This window comes from Nicotiana tabacum, chromosome 19 (genome assembly GCF_000715075.1).
Source record: "Nicotiana tabacum cultivar K326 chromosome 19, ASM71507v2, whole genome shotgun sequence".
Taxonomy (NCBI): domain Eukaryota; kingdom Viridiplantae; phylum Streptophyta; class Magnoliopsida; order Solanales; family Solanaceae; genus Nicotiana; species Nicotiana tabacum.
Window position 1 is genome coordinate 16397266 of NC_134098.1, and position 16600 is coordinate 16413865.

Here is a 16600-nt window from a genome sequence, read left to right on the forward strand (position 1 = left end):
TAACATGATTTTGCACAATGAACCCGCCAAATTCCTCGAAATCCTTCTGTTAACACTTCATGAACGTTTTGAATCACTATCCGACCTCTTACTAGATAGCCAGTAGAATCGCCAGTATAATCCATCGTAGAAGCTTCGTCAACACCGCACGACCGCTAACCTGCTCACAGGAGATAACCCACATGTGAAAATTACATGCTGACATCTTCCAACAGCACTGCACCAAGTACAATTACTACGAAATCAATAAATCACCTTGAGCCCATGCTCATTCACCAGCTGTACAAGTCCGTTCACTCCCCATTGACATCAATATAAGGAAGATTGAGAAACCACACAAGCTAGAACCCGACTAGGCTCCGAAACATCTAGCCTTACTAATTGATTGGCCAAGGCTTGAACATCTGATGCAAGCGGTCTCTCACCAACAGGTATAAATGCAAGGCTACCCATACTCACCGTCTTTCAACTCAAGGCATCGGCCATCACGTTTTCCTTTTCGGTATGATACAAAATGGTAATATCATAGTCCTTTAGCAGTTCCAACCATCTCCGCTGTCACAAATTTAGATCATTTTGCTTGAACAAGTGCTAGAGACTCTGATGATCCATAAATACCTCACAAGACACACCGTAGAGATAATGCCTCAAAATATTCAATGCATAAGCGATGGCTGCCAACTCCAAATCATGAACGAGGTAGTTCTTCTCATGAGGCTTAAACTGGCGTGAATCATAAGAAATCACTCTACCATCTTGCATCAAGACACAGCCAATACCAATCCGAGAAGCATCATAATACATTGTATAAGAACCTGATATTGAAGGTAAAACTAGAATTGGGGTTGTGGTCAAGTCAGTCTTGAGCTTCTGAAAGCTCTCCTCACACTCATCCGACCACCTGGCTAGCACACACTTCTGGGTCAACCTGACCAAAGGCGCAGCAATGGATGAGAAACCCTCCACGAAGAGACGAAAATATCCATCCAAGCCGAGGAAACTCCAAATCTCAGTAGCTGAAGATGGTTTATGCCAACTCTGAACCACCTCTATCTTCTTTGGATCCACCTTAATCCCCTCACTGGAAATCATGTGCCTCAAGAACGCCACTGAACTAAGCTAAAACTCACACTTAGGGAATTTTGCATAAAGTTTCTCCTCCCTCAACCTCTGTAGTACAATTCTGAAATATTGTGCATGCTCATCCTGGCTATGTGAGTACACCAGGATATCATCAATAAATACTATGACAAACGAATCAAGATGTGGCTGGAATACACTGTTCATCAGATTCATGAATGTTCTTAGGGTGTTGGTCATCCTAAAAGACATCACAAGGAACTCATAATGACCATAGCGGGTCCTGAATGTCGTCTTCAGAATATGCAAGTGCCAAATCTTCAACTGGTAATACCTAGACCTCAAATCAATCTTGGAGAACACTCTCGCCCCCTGAAGATAGTCAAATAAGTCATCAATGCACGATAAAGGATCCTTGTTCTTAATCGTAACTTTGTTCAACTGCTTATAGTCGATGCACATCCGCATAGTACCATCATTCTTCTTTACAAACATAACCGGTGCACCCCAAGGAGATATACTAGGTGTAATGAACCCCTTATCAAGAAGCTCTTAAAGTTGCTCTTTCAATTCCTTCAACTCTGTTGGTGCCACATGGTACAGAGGAATAGAAATTGGCTGAGTGCCCGACACCAAGTCAATACCAAAAACAATATCCCTGTCGGGTGGCATGCCCGGCAGGTCTATAGGAAACGCATCTGGAAAGTCTCGCACTACCGGAACAGAATCAATAATAGTAGTATCAGCATCAACATACCTCACAAAGGCCAAATATGACAAACACCCCTTCCCAGCCATCCGTTGGGCCTTCAGATATGAAATCACCCTACTAGGAACATAGCCTAGAGAAACTCTCCACTCGATCCTAGGTAACACCGGCATCACCAACGTCACAGTCTTAGTGTGACAATCCAGAATAGCATGGCATGGGGATAATTAATCCATACCCAGAATCACGTCGAAATCAACCATACTAAGCAATAAGAGATCAACTCTAGTCTCAAATCCTCCAATAGTCACCACACACGGCCAATACACATTGTCCACTATAATAGAATTGCCCACCGGCATAGATACATGAACATGTGAGGCTAAGGACTCACGGGGCATATCCAGATAACGAGCAAAATATGATAATACATACGAATAAGTGGAACCATGGTCAAATAATATAGAAGCATCCCTTTGGCATACTGAGACAATACATGTGATCACTGCGTCTGAAGCAATGGCCTCTGGCCTAGCGGGTAAAGCATGGCTTCGAGCCTGGCTGCCACCTGATCGGCCTCCCCCTCTAGGGCGACCTCTAGCTGCCTTATCCGTACCCTAAGTTGGCTGAGCCGGTGGTGAAGTAACTGATGTAGAAGTTGAAACCTGACCCCTCTACTGAACTGGACCTCCCAAGAGACGGGGAAAATACCTCCTCACATGTCCAAACTCCCCATACTCATAGCAACTCTAATCCGTCAATGGTGATGGAGACTGAATCGGGCCCCGAGAACCAGAATAACTGCTAGAAGAACCTGGCACAGATGAACCTTGAATTGATAAAGCACGAGATGAGCTCTGAGCTAGGAGGGCACTGAGAGATGACTCTCCAGGATGAGCATTGTATGAACCATGGCTAGCTGATGCACCACGATGAACCAGACGAGAAATTTGAGCGGGCCTATAAGGACAACCCCTGCTGGTGGTGAGCCTGTCCTCCAGAAGAAACACCGCTAAATCCACCCAAACTACGAGGCCGCTTGGCCTCCCTCTCCTCACGCTCCTAACTACGGACCTGCTCAAGCCGCCGAGCAATATCAACCACCTCGTCGAACATAGCACCTGATGCAATCTCTCAAGTCATAACAAAATGCAGTACATAGTTGAAGCCATCAATGAACCTCGTAATCCTCTCCCTCTCTTTGGGAACCAACCAAATCACTAACGATCCAACTCTAAAAATCTCATCTCGTACTGGGTCACGGACATACCCTCTTGATATTGCTGCTCAAACTTCCTATGTAACTCCTCTCTGCGGGTCGATGGCACAAACTTCTCCAAGAAGAGAACGGAGAACCCGTGCCATGTAAGTGGTATAGCACCGGCTGGCTTACTCCGCTCATAGGCCTCCTACCATCTGAAGGTTGCCTCCGATAACTGAAAAGTAGTAAATGAGACCCCACTAGTCTCTAGAATACCCGTCGTGTGAAGAATCCGCTGGCACCTATCTAAGAAGTCCTGAGCATCCTCTGACTCAGCCCTACTGAATGATGGAGGCTTGAGCCTCCCAAACCTCTCTATCTCTTCTCCTCTTCATCACTCATAGTGGGCCCCACCTAGGTCAGAGCAACTGCAACAGACTGGGTTGGTAGTACCCCCGGTGTCTGAAGTCCCTATAGCACTTGCTCTGAAGTACAGGCGGCGGGAGTCTAAGCACCTCCCCCGGCCTGAGAAGTGGTTGGCGCGGCTTGAACTGAAATCGCCTGAGTCGGGCAAGTGCAAACAGTCAATATCTAGGACAGAGCCTCCTGAAGGCCTGGAGTCACAATAGGCATAGATGGTGCCTGAGCTGGTCCTACTGGCTCACTACATATGGAATATGCTCCTGAGCTGGAGCAACTTGTGGGACTACAAGTGCTGCTCTAGCTATTGTACGAGTTGCACCTCGACCTGTATTGCGGCCCCGACCTCTCAAGGCCCTAGCTGGTGGTACTGGTGGCTGTCCACCCGATCTAAGTAGCACGTGTTCTCACCATCTGTGAGAGAATAGAATAGCAGAATTTTAGTTTTCGGAATCAACAAATTCGCATGACAAGAATATAAGAAAGTGAAGTTTTCCTAATGGTTCGGCAGCCTCTTGAAAATAAGTACAGACGTCTCCGTACCGATCCGCAAGACTCAACTAAACCTACACATGACTAGTGAGACCTACGTAACCTAGGCTCTGATACTAATTGTCACGACCAAAAATCTCACATGTTGTGATGGCGCTTATCGCTATACTAGGTAAGCCAAAAACTCACAAATTACCATGCATTTTAAATTTAAAACATACCAAAATAAGCTTAAATAGTAAATATCGCATAATAACTGATAAGAAAAACATCGCAACTCAATACAAAATTCTCCAAAATTCTGGTGCCACTCAGTACATGAGCATCTAAACGACAACATAGTCTGACTACTAAACACTGTCTAGAAAGATAAAATAGTACAAATTAGTCGAAACGATGGAGAATTAAGGTCGGCGGACACCAAGGCAGCTACCTTAATAGTCTCCGAACAGCTAAAGCTCCAAAGCTAGAAGTCGTCGTACCCCGAAGTACTTGGATCTGCATACGAAGTACAGAGTGTAGTATGAGTACAACTTACCCAATGTACTCAGTAAGTAACAAGACTAACCTTTGGGCTGAAAGCAGTGCCGAGCTCAAAATGATACAGTCCAAACCAGATTACAACGGTACAGTTATGACAGTAATACTACGGAGAAACTCATAATCAAATGGTACACAGTACAAGAATGTAGACATATTTTCAAGTATTTAACAGTTTAAGCTTAACACAGATAAAATATGCCAAGAATGACTGATATGAGGAATGTTACATCTCTATATCTACTTGTCGAAAGTGCATGCCATATGTAATGCATCGCCATGATAACCTTACGTACTCACACTCTCAGACTACTCAATATGATTGTCTCAACTCTCACTCAGTCACTCAGTCACTCAGCACTATACGGTACATGCGCTCACTGCTGTTTGTCAGACTCCGGATGGGCGGATCCTACCCAAGAGCTAATGTAAAGCTAATCTAGCTAGCTACGGCATGTAGCCCGATCCCATAATAATAATGCCTATAAGTCCTGATGCGGCACGCAGATGCAATAATAATATATATAAAGCCAAAAAGGCATGCTAGGGCGTGTATCCCGATCCACAACCTCTCTCACAACACGAATCTCACGCCCCAACTCACTCATCAATCTCTCCAGTCTCTCGGACTCACAAATCTCATGCCAATCAGCCCAAACAATGATATACGATACAACAATAAATAGTAACAGAGACTGATATACGTTATGCAAATGATAGATGTGACTGAGTACGAAATTGCCATTTAAGAAAATAATTCAAAAACAGAAAGGACCCCAGTGGGTCTCAACAGGATAAGCATATAGCCTAACATGATTTCTAACATGGATTGCAGCTCAATTACTCTACCACATAGGGATCACATGAATAGCAACAAGGTTTGATGACTACGCCCACATGCCCGTCACCTAGCATGTGCGTCACCTCAACACCAATCTTATAACATGTATTTCGGGGATTCATACCCTCAGAACCAAGTTTAGAAGTATTACTTACCTCAAACAGTGCAAATCTCTACTCCAACAAGTCATTGCCTCGCGAATCAGCCTATGAACGACTCGAACCTAGCCACAAACAACTCAATACAATTAAAACGAGTTATAGGAATCAATTCCATATGTATAAGCTAAGTTCTTTAACAAAAGTCAAAAAGTCAACCCTGGGCACACGTCTCAAAATCCAACAAAATTAATAAAATCTGAAACTCATTCAACCATGAGTCCAACCATACCAAAATTACCAAATTCCAACATCAAATCGTCACTCAAATCTCCAATTATTACTCTCCAATACATGGGTGACAAATCCCCAATTCTCACCTCAAAAACACCCAATCTATGAGGAAAATTCAATGGGTAATCAATATAATTAGACAAAAACAACCAAAAGTTGCTTACCTCTCCACATCTAGCGTAAACCCCTTCAACAATTGCCTCAATCCGAGCTCCCAAAGTCCAAAAATGAATAAAATCTGAGAACCCTTCGAATATATACTCTGCCCAGGTATTTCGCACCTGTGAAGCCGGGGGTTGCACTTGTGATTCCGCTTTTGCGGAAAAAATGCACTACAACAAAAAGTATTTTAGCGGCAATTATTTAGTGGCAATAAGATAATTGCCATTAATTAGTTCCTTATGTCAAATTGTTAGCGGCTAATGTAAATTAGACGGGAAAAGCTATATTTTTACTGGTCATTAAAAGAAATGGCCAGTAAAATAACTTTTAAATCTTGCCTCCAAAAGCAAACTTTATGTTTTTCATCTCCCTCTCACTTACTCCGCACGCCTCTTCCTTTTTCTTTCTATAGTGTTTCTCTTCTATCTTCCCATTTCAAACATCTCAGAATTTCTAGATCTTTGGACAATCAATGAATATTAAAGATAATAGCAACAACCAAAAAGAAAGAAAAATGATGAACACTGACATTACAGCATTGACAAAGCCCGATTAACTAGTTATAGATCAAAACCCTCTGCCTTACCACTATCGTCGGCATCTCTATCACTGTCAGTTACCTCTCCGATACTTTCGCAAATTTTTCTACTTATATTTGTCATTTTCTATCCACATCCTTATATAGATAGAATATTTTATGTATTCCATTTTGGTAGAAATTAACTATTCTCAAATTTGGTTTTTGTTTTTAGCTTTGCGTTTGTTCGATATTCATTTTGTAATAATAGGTATTGGGTTTAATTCCATCATTTGCCTTTTACTATATTGCTTGTGAAGGGATTTGATTATGAATCATTTGAGTATTCTATATTATTTTAGGAGTTGCTTCTAGAGGACAAAATTAAGAAACCTATTCAGTGTTTGATGAAATGTCACAAAGAGATATGTTTACTTGGATAATAATGACCAATGTGTATGATGTTTTACTAGTAGTTCTATAAATCTTTAAATGTCCAGACATCGTTTTATTTCTTGACATGTGTAGGTTGAGAAGTTTTAATTCATGTGACCCTGAGTTAGATTAGTATGATTTGAAACGTTTTAAAGACAAAAGCTCCTAGAGAAGAGAAATAGAGCGCAAGCATATGCAACAATAGACCAAATGAGGAGAACACTAGACCCCCACCATGCGCTCCTGTGGTCCACTCTTCGCACCTGCGGGGCCGCATCTGCGGACAACCCATCGCTTCTGCCATCCCAGCCGCACTACCCATCTCTGCTTATGCGAAACACAACACGCATATGTGGGCTCGCAGATGCGGCATAACCCTCGCACCTATGACCCACCAGCAGCCTAGCCAAACACGTATATACGATCCCTGAATCGATTCTGTGGTGTCGCACCTGCGAAAACCCCCTCGCATGTGCGATTGCACCAGAACTGAAGCTCCAACATTTTTCCTAAGTCCAATTCTCAACTCGAATTCAATCTGAATTACACTCGAGGCCCCCGGGACCCCATCCAAACATACCAACACCTCCTAAAGCACGATACGAATTCGCTTGAAACCTCAAATCACATCAAAAATGCGAATCGCACCCCAATTCAAGCCTATTGAAACTAATGAATTCCAACTTCTACAATCGATGCCAAAATCTATCAAATCAACTCCGATTGACCTCAAATTTTGCACACAAATCATAAATGATACAACAGACCTATTCCAACTTCCAAAACCAAAATCCGATCGTGGTAACCCCAAAGTTAACTCTCGGTCAAACTTCCCAACTCTCCAAACTTCTATTTTTTTAATTTTTGCCAGTTCAAGCCAAAATCACCTGCGAACCTCCAAATCACTAACCGGACACACTGCTAAGTCCAAAATTACCCTACGGAGCTATCAGAACCATCAAAATTTTATTCCAGAGTTATTTACACATAAGTCAACATCCGGTAAATTCTTTCAACTTAGTCTTCCAAATCCTAGGACTAAGTATTCCAACTCATTCTAAAATATCATCGGAATCAAACCAACCAACCCGGCGAGTCACATAACAAACAATGAGCACAGTATAAGCAATAAATGGGGGAACGGGGCTATAATACTCAAAATAACTGGTCGGATCATTACAGACTATCTCTAAAGAAGAAAGGGTTGAGAAGATACTAACTAGGATTTTACCTGTCACATAGAAAAGCAAGATCACTGCCATTTAGAAGTCAAAGTACATTGCTACACTTCATTTGGCTGAGTTGATTGGAAATCTCAAAGATTATGAACTGAGGAGGCAACCCACAAAGATGGATATACCTAAGAAGGAAAGGAGACTGGCACTCAGAATCATTGAAGGTTCTGATTTAGAATATGATGAAATGTCAATGATCACCAAAGACTTCAAGATGTACCTAAGGAGACTTCTTCAAGAAGTGGAAGCTATAGCAAGGCTAAAGCTCCAGAGAAGCAGGTAAATGATGGGTGCTATAAATGTGGAAAGCCTAACCACATGATCAAGAATTTTCCTTTGTGGGAGATTGAATAGAAAAAGGAAAGAGATTAACAAAGGAAAATGAAGAAGAAACAGGTTCATCCCAAGAAAAACAACAATAGGGGATCGACCAAAGCAATGGTTGCTGCTTGGGAAGATAGCTCAGATGAGGGCTCTGATGATGATGATGAATGAGCTCTAATGGCTATTGGAGAATATGATGAAGAACCTGAGGTAAATGTCCCTCAATTAAAAGATAAGATCAAATTTCTTTCTAAAGAAAGATCGTCTGAATTACTGTTGGAGTTAATTAATGAGTCTGAATATGTAAATACTAAAAAGGAACAACTATCAAAGGAGTGTTTCATTTTGAAAGAAAAGTTCAAAAACCTTAAACTTAGGGCTTGTGAAAATGAAAATGAAAATGCTATTTTAAAGAATCAGGTTCATGCACTTGATACAACTATTTTAGAACTTAGATATAAAAATCTGAAATTGAAGTTAAGAACAGGTAATGAAATAGTTAGTGATACACAACTCTCACTAGAAGAAGATTTAGGCAAGGTCAAAGATAAGCTATATAAAAGGGATGAACATGTAAGATCTTTGAAAGAGGAATTGACTAAGATTAAGCATAAGCTAGATAGAACATGTAAATGGAACACGTCCTCTAATGCACTTTCATGGGTACAAGAACACCATAGTATCAACAAAAGGGGACTTGGCTTTAGAAACTCTACACCTAAATGGGATCCCAAAAAGCAAGTACCTCACACTTCCTGAGAATAAGATTTGCATTCATTGTGGTAACACTAGACACTATAAGAGTGAATGTGCTGCAAAAGAAAAAGCAAGTCTAAGGAACAAAAAAATTATTCTAGGAAAAAACAGGTTGTCAAGTTGGGCAAAGAAGAATATGATTTATCCATTTGCCTATAGAAAGGGACCCAAACTAGTTTGGGTTCCTAAGACTAACCCATGATTTTCTTTTACAGGTCCAATGAAGGAGAAGAGCCAAATATGATACATGGATAGTGGTTGCTCAAATCACATTATAGGAAACAAGAACCAGTTCCTTTCACTTGCGGCCTTTAAAGGAGGTAATGTTTCCTTTGGAGATACCTTAATGTGAGATCACTGGAGTTGGAAAGGTAGGCAAATCTGATTATCACTTAATTGAGAATGTCTACCTTATACATGGACTGAAATACCACTTGATAAGTATATCACAACTATGTGATAGAGGAAACATGTCAACTTTCACCTCTACAAAATATTTTGTGATTAATATTACCACTGAAAAGATAGTTTTATAGGGAAAAAGAGTGAACAATATATATATGGTGGATTTGTCCACACTCTCAGATAATGAAGTGTGACGACCAAATAGGTCATTTTGAGTACTAGCCTTAAATTTTATGTTTCAAGTCCTCCCATAGCTTCATTTGATATTTCTTAATTTATGTGCATGGTCCGTGTCGATTTTCGAAAAGTTTTTATGTCAAATTTTGAAGAAAATAAAAATTTTGACTAAAAATGAGGCTAGAGTTGACCACATTCAATATTTTGGGTAAACGGTCTCGAATTGGTGTTTTAACGATTCCAGTAGATTCGTATGATGTTTTTGACTTGTACGTACATTTCGTTGGGGTATGGGATGACTCGAACGCGTTTCGGCGCATTATGTCTTTAATTGTGAAATTTGAGTTTAAGTTGAAAATTCTTTGGTTTTGATGATCGATTCTTGTTATTTGATATTTTGATAATTTGAGGTAGAGAGAAAGTTTACATAATGTTATTACACTTGTGTGCATATTCGGTTTGGAGCCCGAGGGGATCGAGTGAGTTTTAGATATGTTACGGAAGAGTTTGCTTGATTTTTGAATTGCTGGTGCATTCCAGGTGTGGTGTTAAGTTACAGATTTCACATTTGCGAGCCTCGCTTTTGCAGCCAAGATATCGCATTTGTGAGCATGGGCTTGGGCTGGGAGACTTCACATTTACAAGGTAATGTTCGCCTTTTCAAAGGAGGGACAATCGCATTTGCGAGCTAATTGGTCGCATTTGCAACTACGGGCATTTAGGACAGCTTCTCAAATGCGAAGAAGTTACCCGCATTCGCGATAAAAATGTCATATTTGCCACTTCAGTGCATCTGATGCACTGATCGCAATAATACGCATGCTATCTGAACATAATTGTTACAGGAGACTCAAACTTCATTATATAGGTCTCATGAGCCTTTGCACTTCCTTCTTGCTTGTCAGTACATCCAGAATCCACTTGATTGCTTTGATTTGATGGGAATTGACTTTAATCCTTCTACTAGAAACTAAAAACCCCACAAATTTACCTAAAGCTACTTCAAATGCATATTTCTCTGAGTTTAGCTTCATGTTGTATTTTTAGAGGATCGAGAATGTTTCCCTCAAGTGACTTAAATGATACACTGATGGATTTACCACATGCCATTGATATACACTTTCATAGTGTTCCTGATGTGTTCCCTAGACATCCAATTTACTAAATGTTGATATGTAGCTCCAACATTCTTAAACTTGAATGGTATAACTTTGTAGGAATGACTCTCTTGATTTGTGATGAAGGGGGTATTTTCTTGGTCCTCTAGATCCATCCTAATATGCTTGTATCCGAAGTATGCATCCAGGAAGCTTAATAGTTCGTGTTGGCAGTTGCATCTATAAGTTGATCAATGTGTGGCAGTGGGAAAGAGTCTTTGGGACATGCCTTGGTCAAATATGTGTAATAACATACATTCTCAACTTTCAATTCTTTTTTGGAAACACAAACACATTTGCTAACCAATCCGAGTTCTTGATCTATTGGATTGATCTAATCTTTGATAGCTTGGATACCTCTTCTTCGATTGGCTAATTCCGCACGAACCCAATTTTCCTCTTTTTTATTTTATCGGTGGCTAGTGCGGGTCTATGTTGAGTTTGTGAGTCATTACTTTCAAAGGAATATCTGTCATATTAGCATAGGACCAACTAAAGCAATCTGTGTTATCTCGTAAAAATTCAATTAACTTACCTCTGAGTTTGGGGTCAAGTCTGATCTGATCAGATATAGACTTTTCTCTCCAAGAAGTCAACGAAAAGGATGATTGATTCCAACTCTTTTGTTGTTGAATTAGTTGCATCCTTTTTTCTAGGTTGCTAATTGTATTCGAGATTACGGATTATTCTTGTTCCGCATCATCCGATCTTTTACCAGCTGAAGGGTCTAAGTTGCTTGATGACCCTCATTGCTTTGATTGCTATTCTTTGACTCCATCTCTATCCAGGTTATTTTCTAAGACCACAGAGTTGATTTTTCGGGCTGCTCTTTGATCTCTTTTGATTTGCCTAAATTTCTCATTTAGATGGGAATTTAATTAACTGATGTAGGGTGGATGGTACAACATCTATGTCATGAATCCATGGTCTTCCCAAGATGATGTTGTATGCCATGGTTGTATCTACCACTTGGAACGAGGTATTTTTTTATCACACCTCATGCAAAAGTGGGTAAAATAATTTTCACACAAGTTGTTTCACTAGAACTATTGAACTCGGACAACATTCGTGCCTTCAGAATATTTCGGTGTGTCAACTATATTTCTTTTATGACTAACAGGTGCATAATATTTGATGAGATATAAGGATCAACTAAAATACTTTTAACATCAGTATCTAAGACAGTAATTACCAATGGGTCATGATGTGGGAACATCAATCCATCGACTTCTTCATCGTCGAAAGTTATGTTGTCTTCGGCCAACTTCTCCCTGCGTATTTTTTCGTGTGTGACTAAGTCCTTGGCATATTTTTTGTAGTCATTTACTTGACGCCACTTACCTCTTCCCCTCCGAAGATAACATTCACTGAATGCTTGGGCGACAAAGCTCGAGAGGTTCTTCATTTTCTTTTTGATTTTTCATATAATATTGCTTCCTTCTTTCGCTAAGTAATTCCTTAAGGTATTCCATTTTTAGGAGGTAAGCCACCTCACCTTGTAGAACTTTTCAATTTATGGTCTTGTGCCTGTGATTGTTATAGAATTCACACCCGAACTCTTGACTTCTCTTGCTGGGATCTCTTCTTATCTCTTTAGGCCATCTTACCTTTTTTCCATGTATTTCAACATGGACACTAATTCAGAGATACTAACACTGAAGTTGTGACCTTCCAACTTTGACATCTCTAAATCTGTGCCTGGCCGGGATAGTCTAGTATTGTTCCTTTAGTTGCTACCTATGTTGTCTCGACTTATTCATGTCTTCTGTTGGCATCCCATCGTGAAGGTGTAGAGTAAGTTTTATAACGATTCCTTGAGTTCCTGTGATCGGGCTCCGCTCGTCTTGATGTACTATTTGGATGACCCTCGTATCTGCTTCTAGACTTGTTGTCGGCACCAGTTCGAGCTATTGTATCTTCCGTTATCTTGAGTTTGGTGTTGTAACAGTTATACATATCATTTCAAGTTGTAGGGGAAAAATCCCGGAGACTCTCTTTCAATCTCCGCGTAGCTTTTGAACTTCTTTCATTAAGATTATCTGCAAAAGATATTGCGATCCAATTGTTCGGGACTGGGGGCAATAACATTCTTTCCCTTTGTAATCGATCTACGAACTCCCTAAGTAACTTTGTGCGCCCCTAATGGATTTTGAATATGTCTTTCACTCTTTTTTCCACCTTTTGAGCTCTGGTATGTGCCCTAAAAAAGACATCTGCAAGTTTAGCAAATGAATAGGTAAGATAGAATACCAGGTTAGTGCTCTTTTTTGTGAGCGTTTCTTTGAATTTCGTCACGAGTACTGACTCATTCTCCGATTTTGTCAAGTCCCTTCCCTTAACTCCAGTCGTGTAGGCTATGACGTGATCTCGAGGATCAGAGTTTCCGTCATATTTTGGAATATCCATCATCTTACAACAACAACAACAACAACAACAACAACTCAGTATAATCCCACTAGTGGGGTCTGGGGAATATCCATCATCTTAAACTGCTTAATTATCAGTAATGGCGCATCACTTGGCTTCCACAATTGTTGAGAGTATTTGTCCATGCCAATTTCTTTGATAATGGGTGGAACTCCGAAATTTGGTCGGTTTGTTCATTCAATTCTTTAATCTTGGTAGAGGAACTGTTGGTGCTCTGACGTTAGTATTGATAGTTAAGGTCACCAACACTTTTCTGATCTGATTGTTCCATGCATGTTGCTTAGTTATGAAACTTCTCATTGTTTCTTCTAATCCAAGTTGCTCTACGCCTCTGCTAGAAGATATCTCAATGGAATTCTTCCAAAATGAACGCGTGAATTTTCGGGTTTTTAATCATCCGGAGTACCTCCTGTCGGTAACTTGCTGAAAAGGATCAGTTGGTTAGTTGTTAATTTCATACATTGTATTTAAATAATAGTTGACAAATGAGAATTTAAAGATAATCAAAGGAGTTGTAAGATGATCAACTACATTTTGAATAAACACAAATTGCTTAGGTCCATGAGGGTGCCAAACTATTTAACCTAAAATTTAAATAATAAGTTACTTCAATTAAACTTATAGAATTAGGCCACAAGCAATCTTTTCACTTCGATTGAGTCGATCCTATCTAGTGAAAAATGAATGAGCAAATCAAATAACCGTAAATATAAACAATGCGATAGCGATAAAGAAGAAGTAAGGAAATTCTTAGATAATAATCCTATTAAGAATGCAAGCAATCAATTGAAGCGCTAAGAGCAAGATCAGTAGTCAATTCAGTATAATAACAAGAAGACTATATATTTTCGGATAGGCTACAATTGTGGGGAATTGGAGTATTTGTAATGTTAATATAGTGTAATTTTCCCCTAAAATCATGTCTGTCTATTACGAGCATTATCAACTCGTTCTGTGCGTTATGTTGGTGGATTTATAATCGCCTAGGAGATAATGTCAAATCTCAAATATTTTAAAATATGTTGAATTGAGGATCAGATTCTCCGGATGATTTTCTCTGAAATGACGATGTTCGGTCCCATTCGAACCATTTCGAGAGATGCTTCTTGATCGACCTTCCTGTCCTTTGATCAAAGATGATCTATCTAGCTCGATGCTTACTAGAAAATACTCGCCATGTAACTAATATTACTTGCCACGTGGTATGACCGTATTTTACCAATATTAATTTTTAAAAAATTAAATAAACACCTGAACCTATTGATAAGTTTGAGTTATCCTTCCCCACAAGATTTTGTATTTGTTTTAAATGTAAGTGTATACATTCGAAATCGGGCATGTCAAATTTCGTAGGTACGAGGAGCTGCCTCGAGAGAAAGCTTGTAATAGACCAGGCTCGGGCTCAATGGCTGAGTATGAAGCATGAAGATCGAAGTGCTCGCTGAAGATAGAGACCAAGTATGACCGACTTCGAGCAGGGCATAATAAAGGAATGGCGAGATATTAGCAACTGACCAAAGATCTCGGCGAAAATTCCGGAACAGATCGAATCAAGCGGTTATTGACGCCAGTCATGGGATTTGTTTCCGTTATTAGAATTGTACCTTATTTAGGATTCATCTACTATATAAAGAGGGACTTCATTCATTTGTAAGGGGCATTGGATTCACTAATAAAGATATACAAAAATGTTGTTCTCTATTTTACTTACTATCCGTTACTGTTCATCATTGTTTATCCTCTGTTCTTTACTGTTCTTCTTACTCAACCTCAAGACCATCTCGAATCGAGGTCGAAAGCGCTGCTAGAACACTAGTTTGATTTATTTTACTATTCAGATTACCTATTCAATTCCTTGTTTGTCAATTGGTATTGGATTAAATCGCGTATCCTTAAAACTACCAAATAAGTTTAATTGTTACTCGAATTTTAGGGTAAATAGTTTGGCGCCCACTGTGGGGCTAAGGATATTAGTGATTGTTCAGTACTAATTTTGGTAAAATACATTATTTTATGCTTGTTCTTGTTGAGTGCCTTTGCTTTCAGGTTAAAACATATCAAACTCACAAAACGCATCCACACATGGTAACAATAGCCTCGGATTCCATGATGAAAACGAAAATGTGATTGCTTCAGGAATCGAGGTGCCACAGGCTAATCTCGGGGCAACACCGGTTGCCAACCCAGTCGCTGTCAGTTCTGTCACGCCCCAAAATTGAGGAGCACAACCGGCGCTCAACCGAGAGAACCCGGCAGAACAAGCCTGTTAGATTTCCCGAACTCATCCATGAATAAAGAGGAGATGTACTCCATTAATCAAATACTGAAAAGGTTATATTAACAACTTCCTTTTCATTCTCGTTAGCAGCTTCATTCATAATTTTCAAAATATTATGAGTTTATAGAATTACTGAAAAATATGATTTCCAAATACCAACGTGTCTAGTTCAATTCCCAATATCAACCACAACCCACAACTTGTCTACGGAGCCTCTAAGTACAATAGAAGAGTAATATGGAAATGTCGGCAATAAGGCCCCGGCTATACCTCAAAACACAATACATGAGAAACGAAAGATACATGACCCCGAAATGAAGTGGAGCTCACCAAATCAGCTGAAAAGAGTGTACTGTTATCACTGATCAATACCGCCTGCTGTAGAACCACCTGCATCCATTAAAGATGCAGCGCCCCGGGCAAAAGGGACGTTAGTACTGTCGAATAACACTAGTATGTATAGCTAAAAATCTTATTTCAAAATAGAATGCCCATATGATCTATACGTGGAACACATAATATAATGTAATGGAAATAACATGTACAAACAAGGACAACGAAAGTGGCACCTATTGTCTGCATTAATAATGTGTTTCATTATACCGTCCTTAGTTTTCACATATCATATTATACACTTATGCGTTTCATAGACCGTCCATAGTGTTTATTCATACCGTACACCTATACTTCTCATACACAATGCACATATCCATTTCATAGACCGTCCATAAGATTTCATAACACAATATACCTATGCGTTTCATAGACCGTCCACGGGATTTCATAACACAATATACCTATGCGTTTCATAGACCGTCCACAGGGTTTCATAAAACAATATTCCTATGCATTTCATAGACCGTCCATAGGGTTTCATAACACAATATTCCTATGTATTTCATAGACCGTCCATAGGTTTTCATAACACAATATTCCTATGTGTTACATAGACCGTCCTTAGGGTTTCATAACACAATATTTCTATGCGTTTCATAGACCGTCCATAGGTTTTCATAACACAATATTCCTATGCGTTTCAAGACCGTCCATAG

General features: G+C 39.8%; 1 long non-coding RNA gene across 1 annotated transcript; it reads left to right on the forward strand.

The window, feature by feature from the left end:
• The first annotated feature begins 11510 nt into the window (after positions 1-11510).
• Positions 11511-14883, forward strand: LOC107829058 (uncharacterized). Its single transcript, XR_001657827.2, has 3 exons — positions 11511-11631; positions 11735-11822; positions 14624-14883. It is a non-coding gene; the product is annotated as an uncharacterized LOC107829058 (long non-coding RNA).
• The last annotated feature ends 1717 nt before the right edge of the window (positions 14884-16600 follow it).